This window comes from Globicephala melas, chromosome 7 (assembly GCF_963455315.2).
Source record: "Globicephala melas chromosome 7, mGloMel1.2, whole genome shotgun sequence".
In the NCBI taxonomy this organism is placed as follows: Eukaryota; Metazoa; Chordata; class Mammalia; order Artiodactyla; family Delphinidae; genus Globicephala; species Globicephala melas.
This window is the reverse complement of record NC_083320.1, coordinates 81,958,507-81,982,008: the sequence shown is the minus strand read 5'-3', so window position 1 is coordinate 81,982,008 and position 23,502 is coordinate 81,958,507. Positions and strand designations below refer to the sequence as shown.

General features: G+C 38.2%; 1 pseudogene; it reads right to left on the bottom strand.

The window, feature by feature from the left end:
* Positions 1-4,425: 4,425 nt before the first annotated feature.
* Positions 4,426-5,699, bottom strand: LOC115849181 (heterogeneous nuclear ribonucleoprotein H3 pseudogene; annotated as a pseudogene).
* Between the last annotated feature and the right edge of the window lie 17,803 nt (positions 5,700-23,502).

The following is a 23,502-nucleotide window of genomic DNA, read 5'->3' as shown; positions in this document are numbered from 1 at the left end:
CCCATGAACCACAGTGTTTTACATCAGTCATTTCCAGCCCGAGAGAACTGGAAATGTTTGGTGGAGGAGGTGGCCTTTGAGCAATAGTAAGGAGCCTAACAGGAGATGAGTAACTGTAGGAAGTTGGATTATTCCAGGAAGCACATAGGCAAAGGCATAGAGGTAGGACAGCATACGTTTTTTAAAGGGGGAATGTGATTAATAATCTATTTCGGTGGTAGCCTGGAAATAATATGGTGGTGTGGTGGGAAAAGTAAGTTGGAATCAGTTTGGAATCAAATGATAACAAGCAGGTCTTGAACACTAAGGAGTTTAGACTATTTGGAGGCTACCACTGACCTATTAAAAGGTGTTTGTGGAAGAAGGGCATAATCAAACAGCATTTCAGTGTGATTAAACAAGGAGACAATCATTAGGTGATGACACATGACAATTATCAACAAATATTAGCTCAATGTGAGGAAATATTCTTGTCGTTATATTAGGAGAGAACTGGTAAACTGTTTCAGGAGTGGTTAGTTAAATAACTAATCATCAGAATCATCACAGTCTAGACTGGCCAAGAAAGTTACAAACTCAATTTCATCAGTTTCACCCCCAACAGTTTGATCATACTGGGAGAAATAATAAAGAGCAAGGAAAATAAAATAATAATTTATAATAGTAGCTAATCTTTGTGGAGCTTATATGTCAGGCAGTGCACTCCAAACTCTTTATAATAACAATCTGCTGTCTGCTGAGCCCAGATTCACTGCAAAGGAGGTTGTATAGTCGTGTCAACTATTTAAATCAAGCTGTCTGAGAAATCAGAGAAGTTGTCACCTTTCAAGTGATCTAATCAAGATTACTAGTGACATAAAACATAGTCTCTTGCCCTTGTTGAACAGTCAAGGATAAACACTGAAATTACTCACCAACTTTCCTTTTCCTAAACTCCATAAGGACCATTTGTTTCTAGCATGTTTCCATTTCTAGGATTACAGTTTCTTTTACATTAGTTACATTTTATGGTGCTTGTTTCCCGGCACTTCTGTCTCCTCAGCAAACTCTTCTCCAAATCAGAGTGTAGGATGGGTTATTTCTAGGAAAAGCTTCTCCAAGTAAACTGATTCCACCCACTATGTATTCATTCTGGTGTCTTGTTCCTGCATTTTGAAGTACTTTTGGAGCCTACAGCTCACTATCTATGGTTGCCTAAACTTTCTCACTGTAATGAGGGCGAGAGATTGTGAAACAAAAAGTTAGCTTTATGACCCCTATAAATCTTAATAAGCAAAGGAAACTCAATCACCTATATTCTCACTCCCCAAACACCTACTGTAAGTAAGCTATATGCATAATAAGTCACATTAGGATAGAATGGGGGGGAGGGGGACACTAGTTTGAGCCAAATTATTATCTATAAGTTCTTTAGTAATAGAAATTATTTCTTAATAATATTTGCATGTCTGAATTGCCTAGCATGGTTAACTGCACACTCTAGACACCAAATAAATATCTATCGAATAAATTTTTTTTTTTTAACAAACCATAGATTGGTGGAAAGGAGTGGAAATAAAATTCAAACATGAACAACTCACTTCTTTTAACAGCTTGAGTTAAAATAGTAAATGAAGAATGAGGCTAATGGCTAAATTTGAAAAGAATGTTGGATTTTTACAGGGATTTGATAACGTTTTCTTTTACATGACCAATAGAATGAATATCTTTAATAATAATACCTGATTATTTAATTCAACAACTCAGGCAGTTATCAGGTGTCCTCTCAGCTAAAATTAAAATTGTATACATCCCTCTCTCTCACCTCATTTGCTTTTCTCACCATCTCCTTCATTTCAGCGAATGGTATAATGGGTTGAATAATGGGCCCTCCAAAATATATCCAAGTGCAAATCCTTGGAAACTGTGAACATCACCTTATTTAGTAAAGGAGACTTTCAGATATAGTTAAGGATCTTGTGATAGAATCATCCTGAATCACCCCATGTGAGGCCTAAGACAAGCACCCTAAGAGACAGAGAGCAGGAGTCATAGAGGCAGAGATTGGAATGACATAGCCAAGGGAAGTCAATGAAAGCTGACAGCCACCAGAGCTGGAAGACACAAAGAATGGATTATCCCCTAGAACCTTCAGAGGGAGTGCAAGTTTGCCAACACCATGATTTTGAACTTATAGTTTCCAGAACTGTGAGAGAATACATTTCTGTCATTTGAAGTCACCCAGTGGTAATCTTCTAAAAATCTAACAGGAAGGACAACTCTTTCCTGCCACTTGCTCACCAAAACCCCTAGAATTGTCCTTAACTTTCATCTTTCTCTCACATCACCAATCCATCCAACAGTAGTAAAGAATTTATATTTTTAAAATACATCCAGAATCTGACCACTGCTTACCACTTCCACTGCTCCCACCCATTGAAGCCACCATCCTGTATTATCCCCTTAAAGAGTCTCCTTGATTCCACCCATGCCCCCTACAACCTATTCTCAATACACCAGACAGACTGACTCTTTTAAAACTTAAGTCATGACATGTCAAAACACTGTAAGTCCTCCCCATTTTACCCACAATAAAGCCCAAATTCCTACATTGGCCTGTATAAATCCTGTCAACCCCGGACCTCATCGACCCCCAACCAGTGCATTACTCTGATCCAGCCCACAGCCTCTATGCTCTTCCTTGCTCCTTCTCCAATACTCCAGGAGTGGTCTCTCCTCAAGGTCTTTGCACTGGCACTTCCCTCTGTTTAGAAAGGTGTTTCCTCGTGTATCTCTGCAAAGTTTACTCCACCACCTCCTTTAAGTCTTGCTCAAATGTCACCTTGTCAGAAGTAAGTAAAAACTTATTGAATAAATAATTAAGTGAATGGATTTCAAATCAATAGCTTTTATAACTATCAAGCACTTCTACTTTATAATTATTCTATTATTTTTCTTTTTTTTTTTTTACCATACGACCTGGTCTTAGTGTCCCATCCATATATTCTCAAACTATATAGAATTAGATTCCTTTATAATGTCTCATACATTAACTCCATGATTACTTAATGACCTTGGAAGTTTTGGAAGCATACAATAATGTCCAATATTTTCTGAAGTAGTATATCATAATTTGCCTAAGTTTTAATATGTGACATGAGTGAAGTAGTCTTTTCTTCATAATCAGGGGGACAAGAATGTATCTCCTCATTTTTTCCAAAGTTGAAAACTACTGTCAGAAATATGGATGTCAATTAGTTAATGAATAATGTAAGAGGGTGGTTAGAATAACACAGAAAGTTAGCTTCAAAATGAACAAACCTATCAAAGAAAAAGCCGTTTCTCCAATATGGTCAGCATGGTAGCAGGTATATTATCACTACAGGAAGCAAGTTTGACTGTCAAGTCGATGAAGAATAATTACAATTGTCAGGCAGAGAAATGATGAGATTGTGGGAAATTGAGCATTCCAAAATTCTCACACAGTTGTTGACTTCATGTTATAGTCCCCAAACTCATTTTAATGCTATAAGATCCAATTCACTTTTCCAGAAGTCATTGTTGCCAGTTTTCATCCTGCCAATTGTGAAATGTTCCAATGTGATTTTTGTGTTTGTTTGTTTTATTTGTTTGAGAATTCATTATCGCATTGTCAGATTTCTAGGTCATTGCTTAGAGAGGCAATTTTAGTAGTGTTTTAAATCACCCATGTGATAAACCTTTTCTTTGGAAAGACCTCTGTCTCAATCATCCAAAATAATTTCATAATCTCTCTTGGATTGAAAGTTTATAGATTTGAGGCCACATAATTCTTTCCTTGGCTAAGATAATAAATTTTCCCAAGCTAAAAAGAACTTTCCCAAGCCATGTTGAAAACAAAATTGTAACACTCTACGAAGTGTCAATTTCAACAGCTCAAATACATTTTCAGAAATTTCAAGCAGATCAAATACTTCTGTAAGTTAGGCACTGTGGATCTCCTTCTTGTTTTGCTAGGTACATGGTTTGTAGTGTTCATAATAGCACAGTACTCCCTTTGAAGTCAGTATTCTTGAAGTCTCTGGAGGCTCAGATAAGTTCCTCAGAGACAGACCTGGTATAATTTGTCAAACAGCCCACGGCATTACCAGTTGACACTGTAATTTTGCCAGACCTTATAAGATAAGCTGGCTTGGCCCTAGTCATTAGAGACATGGGCAGCCTCTAGCGTAAACCCAATTGCTGTAGAAACTATCATTAAAACTATTATTGAACATCTATCTGGTGCCAAAAATACATCCAACTCATTGTAGTCATTGGGATCTGCAGCAAGACAATGCTTCTGTGCTTCACAAGGGACACATGAATGCCTCAGCAGTTTTAATCCATGGAAATGCTGAAATGGAAAAGCACTGGCTGCTCCCTCTCATTCTGGACCACTTACAGTTCCAGTATCCTTTTTTTTTTTTTTGAATATAAAAATTTATTTTTTTAAGTCAAAGTATGCAACAAATAAAACCTACAGAAAACAGATTTTCCCATCACAATCTGTTGCTTTACCAAATAATAGTTTGAAAACACATTCCTTCAGTCATTATAAAGTTCTTAAAATACAAAAGAAATTAAATCTGTAAGAAAGTCTAGTAGACCAGATGCTGTTGTCAGGACTTTTATATCGGTGGTTATGCTTCAGTACATCCCACGCCATCCACCTCCACTCATGCCACCTTGCCCATAGTAACCGCCACTGCCTCCACCACCACAGCCATAGCCACCCAAACCATCAGGAGTACCATATCCTCCACTGTAATTGTTCCCCATTCCCATTCTTCCAACAGATCCATAGCCTCCCTGATTATCCATTCCATCTCTGCCATAAGCTCCCATTCCAGAACCTCCCATTCCAGAGCCACCTCCAGGAGTTGAATTCAAGAAGAGTTCAATGTATCGATGTTGCATGTTATTCTTATCTTTAGACATGGCAGGTAGTGCATCTTCGTGTGTCACAAACGCTACATCTGCTTCTCCTGTTGCTCTGCCATCAGCTCCAATATCAATATGCACTCGGATTGGATTTAGTGGTGAGAAGAAATTAGCAATGTCACTTTTGGTTGCATGGAAAGGTAATCCCCTCATATGTACAAAATGACCACCATGAAAACCTGAGCTTGCATCACCAGCTCCACCATAGCCATGTCCTCCCATACCTCTTCCATCTCTCATTCGCTCATCAAAGCCATCATTTTCATAGCCATAATTATTATAGCCACCATAGTCATCAAAACCTCCATAACTTCCATGCCCAGCTCCATAATAACCCCCTCTTCCTCCTATTGGTCTATTATATGGTCCTGGTTGCTGGCCCAGCGATCTTCTTGGTGGATCATAAAATCCTTTGATTTCACTCCTGCTACTTCTGAAGATCTCAATATACCTGTGCCCTATTCTTTCCTTGTGTTTCCCCAGAGCATTTTCTGCTATCTCCTTTGAAGCAAACTGCACGAAGGCCTCCCCTGTGCCTCTCCCCGGTAGTCCATCATCAGTGTTATCCCATTTGGCACGATTTCCAACCCTTGAAAGAACTGAACTATTTCCTCTTTGCTGCAACCAAATGGCAGTCCACGAAGTCGTACTGTCCCATCATTAGCGTCATTTGGACCATTATGTTTCATAACCCAATCCATCTCAATATCGTTTGATTTAAATGCCTGTCGGGCGACAGTAGCGCCGACTCCGCTGCTCGCGGGGTCCGGTCGTGAGCAGGGAGAAGTCGCCCGCCTCGTTCCCACAACGGTTCTTCCAACCGTCCCCGGCGGCAACCGCTAAGGGCTCCAGTATCCTTTATCATCCCCTTATGTAGCCAAGAATCTGAAGAGAGGCCCAGATGTAATTTGATCATGTTTGGCCAGTTTTATCTCCAAAACACTTCTTAAGTCGATCTCCTCTTCCTTCATGCCAAATACCACTGCCTTAGTTCAGTCCTTCATACTGTTCACCTGGACTAACACAAGAACTTCCAAACTGGTCTCTCTAACTCCTGTCTACCCACCTCCCTTACCCCAAATCTACCCCCTTATATACTCCACATTGCAGCCAGAGTGACCAGCCTAAAACACACACCTGATCCTTTCACTCCCAAGTTTTGAATGGTTCTGAATTCATTCATCTATTCATTCGACAAATCCCCAGTGCTCCAGCACTGGGAATACAACAGTAAACAAAACAGATACATTTTTGCCTTCTTGAAGCTTGCATTACTGTAGGTTAGACAGGCAATAAGAAGACAACTGTACAATGACATATGCTGTAGAAAAGAGAGACAGAGAGTGATGGAGGTGGGGGTATCTTAGAAAGGGTAGACAGGAGGGGCCTGTCTCAGCAGAAGGGAGTGAAGGGAGAGGGTCGACCATGAGAGATGGACAGGAAGGAAGGAAGAGCACAATAGGCAGAGGGATTAACGAGTGCAAACGCCTGAGTTAGAGAGATGCCAGCATGTTCTAGCACATCAAGGCGGCCTGTGAGTTTGGAGCCCAGTGTGTAAGGGGGTTGAAGGCAAAGTGGGGAGCAGGGGAGGGGCCAATTCAAGTAAGGATTTGCCTTCCAGGCCTTGGTAAGAATGTGGATTTTATTTTAGATGTGAAGAAGCCATTGGAGGTTTGAGCACTCACTGGGGAATGTTATTATCTGATTTATATTTTAGAGGGACCACTCTCACTTCTGTGAAAAGGGTAGACTTTAGGAGAGCCAAAATGGAAGGAGACTTATTCCCATTATAATTGTGGAGTTACTGCTGTGATCCATGGGAGCTTGGACTGTGATGGTGATGGTGGTCAAATTTGGCATACCTGGTCAAGAGGGTTTGCTGAAGGATTGAACGTGGGTACGAGAGAAAGCAAGGAATAAAGGACTCAGCATTTCCCATAGGATAAAGCCCAAGGTTGTAGCACAGCATCCAGTTCCCTCTCAATCTGACACCTGCTACCTTCTTCAGCCTCATCTCCCACCCACATCTGAAAAATTTCCCTACAAGAATTCTGATTTCTGGGAGTTTCCCTGCCCACGTGCCCATGCTACTTCACATCTCTGTGATGTTTTTCAGGCTGTACTTTTTGTGTGGATCTCCCTTCCCACTTATACAATTCTTTCTCAAGACTCAGCTCAGGCATCATCTCCCCAGGAAACCTTTCCTGTATTAACTTTCCAGGTTAAATTAAGTACCCCTTCCTGTACTCAGCATCCAGGAGTCTTATCTCAGAATTAATCATATTGCATTGAAACTCTGATTTTTGTCTGTCTTCCCACTAGCCTGTCACCTCCACAAAAGAGAGATCTTGCATTATATGCCTTGCATCCCCAGTGCCTCACTCAGTGCTTACACCCAGCAGAGGTTCAATAAATGCTTGTCGATCTGAACTGAATCTTCCAGCCACTCTTTATGCCATCAAGGCAGCATTATCAGGGACCACAGGGAATCATAGCGTCAAAGAGAAACGGAGAGTGAAGCTTTCCTGGATAAATCCCATTGTGAAGACTGGCATGTTGACCACGTGGATCACGTGCTCTTCTTATGGAGTGCTCAGGGCCTTTAGTCAAAGTAAGCCATCCCCAAAACATCTCTGCATGTGATAAATACAGGCATCAAGGAGTAAATGCTTGGGAGTAAAGGTAAGAGAGAACATAGTTACCTACTCTCTTTTGAACATGGGGTAACAGGCTTCTAGAAAAATGAAACAAGCAGGCACTAGCCACCTGTTTTCTCTGCCTGTATCCTCAACAGCCCATGCTGCTTTTCTTGGTCATCATATCTGATAGAGAATATCAAGAGAATCAGTCTGCAAGCTGCAGGTACAGAACAGTGTTCAGGGGATCTATAATCACGTTACATAAAGTGGGGTTTATATAAAGTTGACAGAATGTGCTGATGTGAGCCATTTACAGTTCAATTGTAACAGAGCAGTCTGGCAAGCAGCTAGCTTTATCTGGGAGATGATGTACTTTGGATTCTGCCATCAAGTCAGATTTAGAATAACAATCTGAAGGGAACACAATCCCCCTTTTAAAAATCTTGCCTTCTCTTCCTCGGATCCAGTGAAGCAAAAGAAGTTAGAAGAGTCTGCATAATACCAGCAGACTTTTCATTACTTTTTATGGAAATGCAACTTATCTAAAGATTTTTTTGTCAAGGGAAACATAGTCAATATACAAAACTAGATTTAATACAGCAGACAACAAACTTTTTTTTAAACAACTATGCTCCTTGAACTTTAAAAATTTGCCAGATGAATTAACCAAATATTTAAAAAGTTTTCAGCATAGCTTTACTAGGTTCTATAAAACACACAGTCAATAACAATTCTATAAAGGGACTAAGTTATGGAAGAGACACAGATTGTCAGTCCATATATGTTGCATGTGTATGAAAATGTTGAAAACTGTTTTCCTTAAACACAAGAATGTATTGTCACCTGGTTTTATTTTCACATACATTCTCAAACATTTGTTTGAAATAGTTTTCCCAGTTTGTTTTTTCTGTTGTTTTTCATGGTTTCTTTTGCTATAATCAATTTTTTAAATTTTTATACTTAAGTGTTTTAATATTTTTCTTTATGGTATATAGGAGGGGGAGTGTGTGTGTATGATGGTAAAAGGCTTTCTCCTCCACAAGAGTGTAATACTAGCTACCCTTGGTTTTTGTCTTTTAATTCTATGGTTTAGTTTTTTACACTAAATCTTTAATCCATTTGGATTTTATATTAACGTAACAAGTGAAGTCAGTATTGAGCTCTTTTTTTTTCTGAATGACTAAACAGTTTTCTTAACATTATTCATTAAAGTATCTATCTTTTCGATATTGCCATCTTTATCATATATTTTATTCCCCTACTAACTTGAGTCTCCTTCTAGACTCATTGTTTTGTCTCATCCTCTGTCTATTCCTGTCCTAGCAAAACCACATTGCTTACTTAATAATGCCTTGATGCTGGGGAAAGTTACCCATCATCACTTTTCTTTTTCAGAATTTTATTAGCTGCTATATTCATTGACTATTATATTTTTCAGAATATTGTTGGCTATATTTATGATCCAAGATTATGTTTTAGATAAGGAATCTTTTAGAATCTTTAGAATCATTCAGTCAAATTCCCTCCAAAAAATCCCATTTGGAATTCTGACTAGGATTACCATTCATGCCTTGATTGACTTTGAGATCATGGACATCTTAACATTAGTGATTGTTTCTAGCCAAGAAAAGATGTCTTTCCATTTTTTTGTCTCCTTTTATGCCCCTCAGCACATTTCATCAGTCATGCATATTTCATGTTAAGTTTATCCCTAGGTATTTTGGATGTTTGCAAGTTAGAAATTACAATTTGTCCAAATCCTGCACATCAAGATTCAAAAAAGATCTTAACCTCCAACTTTTAGTCAGCACATCCTGTTAATGTACCACTTAATTTTAAATTCTAGCTCATCCTGAAATAAATGTGTCCTCACTAAGTTTCTTTAGTCATAGCCTTTAGAACTTTATCATTTGTAGCTGCCTGATAGCTTTTGAACATTCTAAAAATTTCAATAGATTCTTATATTATGAATCTAGCCCTGCCAAAGTAGAATTAAACAAAAGCAAACAAACAAAAGAACACTACTTCTTTCAGTCTCACTTACAGCTACAGTACAAGCATCAGACCTAGGTTGTGTCAAGCAAATATACCCATAGAAGACTCCAGAAGTAAAACATGGAAGGTAGCAACATGAACCAGTGGCCACATGTAGGGAAATTGACCTTCTGGCAAATGGGGGAGTGGTAGTATCTGATTCTTTAGAAGGTGTCTGGCATGTGGCAACAAGCACAATCAGTGGAGGGTGGCAGCAGTGTTCTCTTGCTAGTAACAGTTCTGCAACATGGTGGAGCAGAGCTGCAAGTTGTATTGTTTAAGCATGTGTGGCATTCAAACCTCGCTCAGTGGCTACTATAGAAATTTTGTGAGCCATCTGAAGATACTTTAATAATTAATCTCTTTCTCGTTAAACTAGCCAGAGTACTGTGGCTTGCAACTAAAACTGGACAATTTATAGACGAAAGATGGAAACTCATGTAGTAGGCACTAAGAAAAAAGAACTATAAACAAAAGTGGATGGATTGTGCCTATGCTTGTCTTTCTATTCCCTCGGCTTTTATCTAACTATGTCCTTTACTAGGCCTCTGACTAGTAGACAGTTTCTGTTTGAATTCCTCAAGGGCTGCTAAACTTGGCTCCCTGGTGTGAAAAGCAAACATACTTTCATAGCACAAGACTTTGATCCCTCAGTTGTGTAATTAACTATGTGTTATGGAGAAAATGTGTGAATCTGACAATTATTTTTTTTAATTCTTGTTAATATTGGCCATCAGTATATCTAGAGGAGATTTAAGTGTAAGTATGTTTGATCACACAAATTAAGTATACATACACAACTATTAATTCACAATAAAACAATAAACACATATATTGTTGCTAAACTACATACTGGTCTCAGCTACACCATCACCATCAATAACGCTACATATTTTACTGGGTTTCCAAGGCCGTGTTAGTAAGCTAAAAGAGACCAAGACTTCAGAATTGAATAGGGCTGGGATTTATTGCCTTTGTTATTGGCATCTCATAGGGGAACACCAACTGAAGTTAAAAAAGCTCTCTTCAAGATTGCTAGGGATAAAATATGGACACATGAAGCTGAAAATATATTCCATTCTCTTCTTTGTCTAATTCTATTTTCTTTTTAAACCTCATATACGTGGGTGAACCATTTCTCTTTTCATGTCTCCTTTCTACTTCCTCAACTAGATAGTGAAAAACCTGTTCTGTTCTCCCTTAGTCAAATTCAAAGATACCTAGGGCTTCTCCTCTATTTGCCTTCACCAAGACCAAGATAACCCCTACTCATTACCAGAAGTGCACCTTGTACCTGTTCACAGCATCTGTTAGTCATTAGAAGAACAGCTATTAATGAGGATTAATTCCCAGAATGCTCACACCCATTTCAGATGCCATTTATTTCTCTAGTTGCAGAACCACTAGCCTATAACCTTCATTGGGAAAGAAGCTTGTGTCTCATAGAGTTTAGCACAGTCCCTGGTACACATAGGCTTCACAAGCACTATTCGTTAAATGATGTTTTGGTGTTGGATTATCATTGATCAGTTTCTTGGATGTATGTGAAAATGCATTATAAGTAAATTTCAAATTTCCAAAGTATTTGAGGTGGTCTATGGTCCAAATAGCAAAACATTCTGAATAAGTATATATTGGTTTTCCTTCTGAAATTTATTCTTATAATTTACTTTAGAAACAAGAAGATGAGAAGGAAATTCATATCTATTCCACAATTGCCTTATCGGAATACTTTTTTGAAAACTTTATGGTTCTGCTTATATAACCAATTATATGCACTAACAGTAGCTTATTCAAGTGAATTAATCGACAGGGACCATCTAACAAAGAGTTGAACTGAAACATTTAACCAGTGAGAGTCCGAGGGATTATATCAACTATTTCATGTGTTGGAATTGATATTTCTAGATTCCATGTTACAATATATACAATTATAATTATGTGGGAAAATCTCTGTCAAATTGAAAAGTCTGACATTTTTTCTGACCAGACTAATAGGCCATGTTGTCTAGACATAGACTTTTCCTGTGAGGACATGGCTAAAATGGGTTTTTAAATACTAGTTCCTTTGCCTCTACATCTATCCAATTGCCCTTCTGAAAGATAAGCCCTAGCTCAGGTAGCTGCTACAAATTTTCTCTTTTATGCCATGATTCATTTTTCTCCTATTGACCTTCCTTTTTCAGTAATAATTGCAATAAAGATTAGTAGCAATTGGGAAATCAAGAATTTTACCCAAGAAACTTAAGAATGTGAGAAAAACTGAAAACTTGAAGGGTAGTGTCCTTTATAAGTACTTTCTTGAAGTCATTTATTTATTGCCATAGATTAATCAAGTTTCTTGGAATTATTGGCTTTCATATAAACACAATTAAGAAACATTTTTTCACATAAAAAACAGATGGGTACTTGTTTTCTAGTAAAGCAAAATGATGACAAAATGAAAAGGGGAAAGAGGGAAGCTCTCCAAAACCTACAAAATTGCAATTGCTTCTTCCTCTTAAGGAATACTAAAGGGTATTTTTTTGCCCCTTCATTTGGGAATTTATCTCCTCAGCTTCAACCATGTTTAACAGGAATCTTACAGTTTAATGCCTGTACCTCACATTGAAAAGAGCAGGCAAAACTGTAAATAAGCATTTTAAAAGGATGAGCTTGCTCTTAGAAATCTTTTGAAGCCACTCTGAAGAAAATCAAGTCCACGATAGTTGGAAACAAAAAAATAAGTAATGATTACTAATAGTAAGTGGCCACTTACAAAGCAGAGGCTTCTTTTATTTATAAAGTCTCCACATCGTTTAATTCAATTTGGATGACCCATTTCTTTGCTGTTTCAAATTCATGTCAATTCTAGTGATCCCTTTTCTTTATGTACCACGGTGCAGATTAAGGTCACTGATTTTGCATAGAACAAAATGAAGAAAAAAGAAAAAAAAACGAGAACCCAATTTCAGTCAGTTACTGGGAGAAAAAAGGTCAGTCTGTTAACAATTATCTATTAAATAGCCACTATGTGTGGAGTGCTGAAATAGATTCTGTGTGGGGAAATGGGAAGCAGAAGATAGTAACCATACCTCTTAAAGAACTCAAAATATAAAAGGGACAGAACAAATCTCACAGAGACTGAACAAATACAAAAATAAGAACATGCAAAAAATAGGGGAAATATGTATGACCAGCCTGAAAATTCCATGCAGGATAAAATCCAAGATGAGTCTGACTTACTATCTTACCTTTTGTGGTACAGTTCACCTCACTCCTCTTTACTGCTTTGCCATGCTTACGGGATAGACCCTAGGACAGGAAAGCAGGGTCAGACAGATGCAACCCACATGTATCAGCCTCCCATCACACAACTGTTGGAACTATTCAAATTTCCCTCCAGATGTGTGAATTCAGAGGGTTTAAAGAAACTTTTTAATACCCAAACTATATTCTAGAAAACCATTAACTTAAATCTTCACTGGAACATGAATGCTCTCCCCCCTACACATACACACACACTGGTTTAATTAAAAAACAGTTAAAATTGATTAACATTTTTCATTGGATTCCTTAAGAAAAAAGAATTTAAAAAAGAAACAATTCTCCGTTTGTGAATCTGGGCCAAGGGAGCAGAAGACGAGGTGAAAAATGAAAGATGGCTCTGGCTACCCCATGCAGTATTGGAGAGAGCATGGTGTTACTTGTGTTTATCTTGATAGGGGGCTGTCCAATCAGAGGGCAATTTTTGAAAAACAGTAGGAAATGAACACAGAACAGCAACCTGGGAAAATCAGCAAGCATGTCAAACAGCAAACACTCTTAGCTTTTTCTTCTCTCTTTTCCTACATTTGTTGGCAATGACAGTCACCAAAACACAGGATCACATGCATTAAACTTTTTCAAGATAAAGTTCCTATCTCAAAAATAGTAAATTCCTAGTGGGAGCAGGATAAGAGGTATGTTGATTCTTTTGCAGATAGATAGTTTCTACTGTGGATGCCAGTGTCTTTGTTGATTTTGTGTTTTTTTAAGTGCTCAAAAGAAAAATACCATTCATCTGTCCTTAATCTGGAAATGACTCAATTGTTTAGAAGCTTTTGTTTAAAGCTCACAGAATTGCTGTACATTGACTTGACTGCCTAAATGTGAAACTCAGGCCTTCAATGAGACACCCAAGTGAGAAAACTATTAGAGTAACAGAATTATGTTTTTTAATAACCATTTATTGTAATCCAGTGTATTTAGCTTAATACCTTATGTCTCTTTGACATCTAGTTAAAATGTTAGTCTCATCTAAATGAAATTGATGAAATCTAAAATGTATAATTAATGACCTCCTTTGCAGAAGAATAGAAAATTAACTTTATTTCTTTTAGAAAAGGTGTTATTCTCATGAATAACCAAATTTCTCTAAGTTGTTGGAAGTAGTTTAGCTTAATAGTCTTATTTTTAAAAATCACAGATATTTTCTTCTTCCTTTTGCAAAAGGAATAAAAGCCACATGCACTGTCACGCTAATGCTCAAAATTAGAAATTTTTTGCTGGCTACTTCCATTCTCAGCCCTCACACTCATCACTTGCCGTGCCCCTTTTTTACCCTTTTGTATCATTTCCACGCTTATCTGTCTCCCCAAAAGACAGAAGCAGGAAGTAGTTCTTGTTCATTGTAAGCTTTAGCACTCCCATCTCCCAGCCCAACAATGTGTACAGAGTAGGCACTCAATAAATGTTGGCCCGTAAATATTTTAAAACTTAAATTATGTGCAAGAGACTATGTTTGTTTCTATATACAAAGATAGGGAATTTTTGACATCACAGCCAAGATGACACCAAGACTTCCAAGTGGGCACACAGTGTGTAAGCAATACCTTACCCACCTCCACCTTCCCCTAACCAGCCTGAAGCTGCTGTTTGATTGAGTAATATAACATTCCTCCTTACTTACCCTCAAGGCTGCTCTTGATACCAAATAGGTACTAACTGCTCCAAGGTTGAGAGTCCCTGTGGGGAGAGCTTAGCTGTGAGCAATGCTTTATTCCAAGGACAGATAGAGTCCCAAAGAAGCCTCTCTAGACTTCCCCAGCCCTCTAACCTGTGTGGGAATCTAATGATGCCCTGGACAAAAAAGGCAGAGTTCCTTAGACAAAGTGCACGTGGAGGAGGGAAGATTTATCAGCTGCTGAAAGTTGGCCTAGGGCAATGGTGGGGGTGAGTGTCATGAGTCTGTAGAGTGTTTGTCTAAATCTTCTTTGAGTCAGTTGTATTTCTGCCATCAGCAGATCCAGTGCTCCAGGACACATGGGTTAGAATGTTTGGCTTCTCATTCTCATCTCCACTCTGGTTGAAGCCAGGCATCCTCAATAGGGAATGAAAAGGCTGGAGCAGAAACTCTTCAGGTTCAACCTCCCCAGCTCCAAGAGTAGCAGCAGCGAGGAGAAGAATAAGCAGGACTAGCTTGAGGCTGTGTTCAAAGGAAACTAAAAGTCCTAGTCCTTGACCAGACAGCCCAATAATCAAGCCCAAGAATCAAGCACAGAACCAGAAATAGTTCCAAGCACAAGATTTGCAATAGAAAGCAAAGGGCCTGAGGGGTCAGAGAGAGAGCTGCAGTGACATGCCGAAGGAGGAAGCCTTTGATGCTGTCCCACACACGTATCCACTAGCAGGCAAGGAATTGTTAACGGTCCTGACCAGTTTGGACTTCTTTTTTTCTCAGTTCCCAGGACGTCAGAATGAGAGTGGGACATTATAGAATCCATGCGCCTGCCCTTCTAGGAACAGTTTTTAGTTTGGAGTGCTTGTTTGTTTGTTTGTTTTCCAAAATCAGCATCAGAGAACCATCCATTGTCTCTGAGAGAGAGGGAGAGCAGCGATGTGGGAGGTGGCAGAGATGATGGTGATGAATGCAACATTGCTGAAAGCAGCAGAAAAAGCCTCAGGAAGTCAGCAAAAAAGGAGACCTATCTATGTTTCCAGGAGTGGCACCTCTGACCGAGATCAATGAAGGGAAAGCCAGAATAACTCAAATAATTGTACTAACACACTACTTTAGCAAATAATAGCTGGTATGTGAGTAGGTGAGAGGATCCTGAGAGACCAAGGGTATCAGGGTAAGATATGAGGCCAAATTTGCAAAAGGAAACAATTGGCGGTGCTACACTCTCCCTGTGGAACGTGTACCTGTGCAAACATGACTGTCGCAATTGGATTGGATGGCTCAGACTAAGACTGGGACTCACCTGCATGCTGTGTGTATAGACGTGAGGGAACTAGGGTCTTTCATTTGTCATCTGCATCAACATTCCTCAAATATTCACTGAATGACCAGTAGACACAGACATTGTTCTAAGACCAGGGATATACAGTAGTGAGCAAAAAAGATAAAACCCTGCCCTCATGAAGTTTGCTTTCTATTTGGGGAAATGGGTCAATAATTTAAATACATAATGTGAGAATGGGGACAAGTGTTACAGAGAAAATATATCAAGGAACGGGATAAAGGAATGTTGGTAGAGAAGAGGTTACAATTATAAATGAGGTGTCCAGGGAAGGTCCACTGAGAAGGGGATGTTTGACAAGTGATATATTCAAATAATTTTTTTTCATCATGAAAATTTATCTTTAAGTGAATGTTGAGGACAACCTAGAAACAGTACAAAAAGAGGAGTAGATGTCGCATAGGGTAAGGTGTCTTTTGAGAAGCATATGTGGAAATGAGTGAGGAGATGTGCTGCCCAGAAACCATCAGCAGGTCCAGTGTTGAAGTATTTACAAGGATCCCAGGAGTTCCTGGAGTCACTACCTCCTCCTTCAGGAAAATGGTGGTCTCTGTCCTCTGGGTGCAATCAGAGCCTGCTCTTACTGCCATGTTCTCTCCAGGGGCTGCTCGCTCCATGATGGCTTCCCTGTGGGATGCCCTTCAGCACTAGGCCTCCACATGGAACTCAGAGCATTACTGGAACCTGGAGAGGAAGGGATTAAATGGATCTCCTTTCCTTTGCCACACTAGCCCTTTAGTTTCCACAAGAATAACCCAGCAGGGACTTCCCTGGAGTGGTCCAGTGGGTAAGACTCTGCGGTCCCAATGCAGGGGGCCCGGGTTTGATCCCTGGTCGGAGAACATCCGGCATGCATGCCAAAACTAAGAAGCCCACATGCTGTGTGACTAAAAGATCCCACATGCCACAATGAAGATCCCGTGAGCCACAACTAAGACCCAACCCAGCCAAAATAAATAAATATTTTTAAAAATAAAAAAATAATTTAAAAATAACATGCCAGCAGTTAAAAAAAAAAAAAAATCCAGCAGACTGCATAGATTTCAGCAAATTTCTTTCCTAAAAGATTAGTGGAATTTCAGAAGAGAATAAAAACAGAGGCAGAACAAATATTAAAATGCCAGCAACTTGGTCTTTTTCTTTGAGTGTCAAATACACCACACAGACACATCTTAAGAATTAAACCTTCAGAAAGGAAGGTCCCTGTGGAACCCTTTCCCCAACTCCTACCTGGGTTCTCTTCCACGCACATAGGTGCAGACACACACACACACGCACACACACACACATCCATACAACATTCCTTCCACCACTGTGTTCAAACAGATGCCTGCTGATGATAGAAACAAAAAGCAAAACAATATAGACCAACAATCTCTAGTTTTTATTGACTCCTAAATGTTACCTGGCTGGAGTGGGGGATTAATTCCTCATTAATGGGTCTCCTGAACCTTTTTTTTTTTCATTTTTTAGTATTTTTTTAGTATTAACTGAGAACCATCTCCTTATTTACACTGTCTCCAACATATAACAAGCCATTTAGTTTCAAAACTCTGGGGGTTCATTCTTCCCCGGATTGACTCTCTGTGTTCAGGAATAGCTCTTAGCACAAAAGCAGCACAGAAATCCAGCTATGTGAAAAAAGATGATTTGAAATAAGAAAACGAACCCAAATTTTCCTTAGTAATTAAATAATATAGCTTGAAATTCATCTCAGAAATTTCCTCTTTGACTGGAGACCCAAGAATAAAGAAATTAAAATTACCAGTATATCGGGAATTGAATAGCTACTGAGTGCTCAGAAGAGTGAAGGTTGAATGATTTGGTATTTTTGATCCAATAAGCTATTAGAGAGAAAAAAAGACCAGTTTAAACACAGCCCTCACTGGACCATGCCTCAGCATGGGAAAACCAATCAGTGTGGCCACTCAGATTTGTCAAGGATCATTTCAATGTTTAGTAGAAGAAAATTTTAATATTCCTCTAATATTGAATGAGAGCTATGTCTCATTCTCATTCATACTATGTCTGAGAGCTCATGGCACTCATGTTTTCAGCTCAGTCTGATTTGATGTGCACTGTCCCTTTTTCTTTCTACAGATTATTTTTCTGTAAGTTTTTCTTGATAAGGTTGCATTTTCACCTAATATTCTCTGTATGCATATGAAGGTTATTTACATATATAAAACTGGTTAAGAAATCAAAGTGACATCTACTTGATATTTACAGACAATTTCATCTGCTTATTTTTCAGTTTCATAGAATTTAAATTGAGGATTTTCTGACTTGGATTCCATTAGATTGGTACACTTAAGAGTTAAGCTGATTTTCTTTCATTAAAGTTTAGTTTCTGAGGTTTAATCAGTGAACATATAATTGCTTAAAGTATTCATTTTATAAGATTTTTCAATAAATTATCCAGGATGTTTAAGTCTAAAAACCAGTGCTATTTCTGTACTTGTGGTCATAGATACACAGCACAATTTTTGCAGCTAGTCAACTTGCTCTACTTTAATCTAATAAACCAGCTGGAAAAATGGTTGTTTTCTTTACTGGATTTCTTTCTTTTTTTTTTTTTTCTATATGAATATGGCCCTTTCATACTTTATCATCTGTCTCAAAGGCCATGAGATTTTATTTCGTATCATTCTTTGATTCATCAGTTAATAGCTAACATTGATTGAGAGTTTACTATATGCTAGGCACAGGGTAATAAGTTAATTCATTTAATCTTCATAATACCCCTAAGACATACTTACCATCACTATCCTTATAAAGATAAGAAAAGTAATGCACAAAGAGGTGAACCTTAGGAAACAATACCTACGTTCGGAGTCCATCATAGTCTCATTAAGTGCAAAAGTATATATGTAAAGTATGTAGCTATACAAGGTCTGCCATGTTCTTATTAAATGCAATGAGATGTGTGAAGCATGCAGCATAATGCCTAGCATACTTTTTGCATTGTAAGCATTCAACGAGAATTCATTCCCATTGTACTCTGTGTATGTTCCTCTATTAGAGCAAATGGCTCACCCTGTTCCAGGTATTTATTTAGCTAAATGACCTTGAGCAAAGTGCTTAACAGCTAGTAAGTTGCACTGCAGGATTCTTACCCAGGCAGTTCTCGTCTGGATCCCTAACCCTTAAACAGTACAATACATTGCTGGATAAACAATATAGCATTGATAATTCCATCAAATCAACACATATTCCACCTTATTACACTACTATGGTACACAACGGGTACCTCTATTCCCACACTGATGTGAGAATATCAACCATAGTCAAATCTAGATGACAATGTCAAGGTGTAAATAAGGAAGGAAGATATAAAATGGAATAAGTACACACAGTGAAGGGCGTAGGACTGTAGTGGATACTCTCATAAAAGCTGGGAACCTAGACTCAGGACTGGATAGTCATGACTCATCTAACGGAGGAAAGAGAAAGTGAAAAATCTAAATCCCAAAACGTGAGAGGGTTGATGAAGCATCTTGTTCATGACCTTAATCATGGTGATGCTTTTAAGTCAATAAAGTAGTATAGTAATTGTAATTAAGACAACTTTTAAAGATATAATCAGTCTTCTTAAATGCTACCAAACTGCTCTTTCTGCAACACAAATCTGATATTCCTCTGCCAAAATCTTTCGATGGCTACTCGTCACCCACCAGGTCACCATGATCTGGCCGTGTTTCCTGCAGTTCTCTCTCCTTTCCCAACCTTGCACAGACCACTTGATGTGGTTGAGAGAACTTGGGTTTTGAAGCCAGAAAGATGCAGATTTGGATTTCTTACTCCACTACTACAGAGTGATCTAGGGGAATTTAACCTCTCTGACCGTTATAGCCTTCTCTATAACTTGAGGATAATTGTAAATACCTTTGTGGCAGTATTATTTGGATTAAGTGTGACAACATTATTTGGATTAAATAATATAGCATAATGCCCAACATGCCGTAAGCATTTTAGACATTCAATTAGCTTTAATCCCACTATATTTTATTTGCGTACTTTCCCTATAATAGTACCTGGAAATACATCCAAGTTTCTTCATTTCTTTAGGCTCCATTTTCCTCATCTTCAAAATGGACACCTAGAAGAGTTTTTATGAGGAATAGAGAAAATAATGAAAGCAAGGCATGTAGAAATTACTCAATCAATGTTAGTTATTTTATTGACACTGCTGCTGCTCTTAATCCATGAACTCCTTGCGGACAGCAACTATGTCTTATTCTTCCTTTTTATCCCCAGTGTCTTACATAGCACTTGCTTATGCAGTGGGTGCTCAACAAACTTTCAAAATGTGAACAAAGGAGTTTTATCTGCTCTGCTTTTGAGGCAGGATTTCTTGAGACCAACCAAAAATACTGGCCCTAAAAACAGTTCCAAATCTCATATTCTTAGTCCTACTAGAGATTTCAGAACCCAACTTTATTAGTTAAGGTAAACAATTATAATTACCATGGAAGAGAACCCCCAAACCTCAGTAGTTCAACACAAAGAGTTTCTTTCTTTCTCATGGTACAGTCTAAGGCATATTGGATTCCCAAAGTTTTGTGATGCGGGTAAAATTACCAAAAATAAATAAGTTCCTATAGAGTAGCATTAGTGTGTATATTTATTTATATGTGTGACTACCTTGATTATCACTACCCCTTTGTCCATAGTCATTAACACAGTGCTTTGTCTTCCATAAGAATTCAGAAAGTATTTATTATTTACTAATCAAACTACATAATAAAGTTAAGCTGCTATCAAATATTTTAGGGAAAAAAAGCTCTTATCAAAGAAAAGTTGGATATAAAAGCCTGTATTTGCTGGTATTGTTTAAATTAGTTAGCTTTTCAAGAAAGTTGCTTAAATCATATTTACATTGAAAAAAATCCTTTTGTACTAATTTAATTCACCTCTACATGAAAAAATAAATTCTCAACTAGCTTAGTATGTGTGTGACAGGGGTGATAAGTGTTCTTTTGTATACAGGGGTCTGAATCTTCCTGAATTCAATGTAGGGAATGTATTAGAGTATAATAAATACTGAATACTTTCTCAATGTAGGCACTAAGTGCTTTGCTGATATTGACTCATTTAATCCTCTCAATAAACCCCATGAGAGAAGTCCTATTATTATTCCCTTTTACAGATAAAAGAACTGAGACCCAGAGAAGTTTCAAAACTTGCCCAAGGGCTCACAGCCAGGGAGTAACACAGCCAGAATATAACTTCAAGCAGCCTAACCCATAGTCTGTGCTCTTAACCACCTCCTCTACTGTCTCTGTAATAGAGCATAGATTGAAAAAAATCTCTACAAAGTAGAAAGGACTGTGTAGAATACCACACAGGCAACTTGTCATTCTAAATATGTTTTTTATATTGTCTTTTATTTTTTTAACTATAAAAAAGCTAAAGCTTTAGTATAACCTAAATTGACAGCACTGGAGTTATGAATTAGCTTGGGGGCTGCTTTCTTTGATGCTAGAAAGACATTTGATTTGAAGTGGCAAAATAATACAATCCAGTTTTAAGGGTAACATTTGAGCTGAACTCAAGATTTGCTTTTTAAAAAACAATATGTAATCTTCAGTTACCAATGGATAATTTCCAGGTTCTATTTTGAAAGTGATAATTAGGCCTGGAAATTTTTGCTAACTTTGTTATGTAAATCACACCTTTGGGGGAAAAATTGGACAAAATAGCAATAGAAAACCATTTTACCCTGAATGATCTTTTTTCATCTATTCAATCAGATGATATACATGCCAGGCTTTTTGCCATACTCAGTGATTCCTAGAGCATTTAAAAATTCAGCCCCCAATTTAAAAAAGAATGGTCCTTGTTTCTGTTTATGCCAACCTCAGATATAATGTTGAGTTCCTCAGATCTTGGCTTCCCACCCCTTGACTGGTTGGAAGCTCATTATAGAATCTTGTACCACCAGAATCTTAAACACTTTTCTCTTTTTCATCACATCCCAGCCCCACCCCATCCCCCCATTTTCACCAGCTATTCTCTGGAAAGAAATATAAATTAATCTCTAAACCATGTTTTTAAATTCCTATTTCTACATTTCCTAAAAACTTTGAGAATGATATAATTATACAACTCCAGAAGACTTTTCTTAGTCAAGGTAATCCCCAAATAAAACTCTATAACCTCTCTTGTACAATCAATTGGAGATAACTTCTCTGGGTCAGACAAAAAAAGAACTATATCAGCTCTGTGCTGTTTCACAGTGGAAGGCAAAATGAAAATGGTCCCACCAAACTGCACGGGACACCCTATTCTGGCTCCTCGGGGAGCAGTATCTGGTTTTGATGGGAAAGTCCAATTCCAATGATAGACTCAAAAGACATCTGCAAAACTAAATATATCTCTAAATACAGCACAGCTTGAGAAACAGATCAGATCTGGTTTCAAAACACTATGTTGTTAACCCTTTTCAAGATTCGGAATTCCTTGAAATGATTATCCTCATGGTTAAAGAGAAAAAGTATCACAGAAAATCACTTTGTATCCAAATATTTGCTTGTATCTCAAAATATGACATTCCATGGTGGCCACATTCTACCTTAAATGACTTACTGAATGGCATCTGTTGGCTTACTGATTGCTAAAGCCAAGAACAAAAGCAAAAAGGATATAATTCTCCTATTCATATGTCGAGGTCAGAATAGAGAGGCTGACTCATCATAGAGTTGTTATAGCAAGTCATAGGCTTTTCTGCCATCAGTCTGTTCATTTGTTATTATGAGTTATACAATTGCTGTTTTTCTTCATTCAAGGCAGAAACATAAGGACTAGGCCAGAGAGAGTAGAGTCCTTAATGGCTCTTTTCTCTTACTTCCCTACTTGACAGGCTAGTCAGTTGGCTTACATAGCCAGTTGGACACAAATGCCTTTGTCATCTCGCCTCCTCATGCCTCCCCACTTTAATTACTTGTCAGTGTGCTTTTGTCTCTTGTCTTTTGAGAGGGTTGGTTTCCTGAGCACATATGCTCTCTTTTTTGCTAGATATGACATTTGCCATAGTACAGTTTAGTTTAGTGTATACTTTAGTAATTTACCTACTTTAAAGAAGTCACTTTCCCTTTACAGGCAGACCTCAAGAGATATTGCACGTTCAGTTCCAGCCCACCTCAATAAAGCAAGTAACACAACAAAGTGAGGTACACAATTTTTTTTGTTTCTTGGTGCTTACAAAAGTTATGTTTAGACTATACTGTAGTCTATTAAGTGTGCAATAACATTATGTCGGAAAAAACCCAATGTACATACCTTAATTACAAAATATTTTATTGCTAAAAAGTGCTAACCATCATCTAAGCCTTCAGGGAGTCATATTTTTTGGCGATAGTAACATCAAATATCACTGATCACAGGTCACCGTAACAAATACAATAAAATGGAAAAGTGAAATATTGGGAGAACTGCCAAAATGTGACACAAAGACACAAAGTGAGCAAATGTCATTGGAAAAATGGTGCAGAGGGCTTCCCTGGTGGCTCAGTGGTTGAGAGTCCGCCTGCCGATGCAGGGGACACGGGTTCGTGCCCCGGTCCGGGAAGATCCCACATGCCGCGGAGCGGCTGGGCCCGTGAGCCATGGCCGCTGAGCCTGCA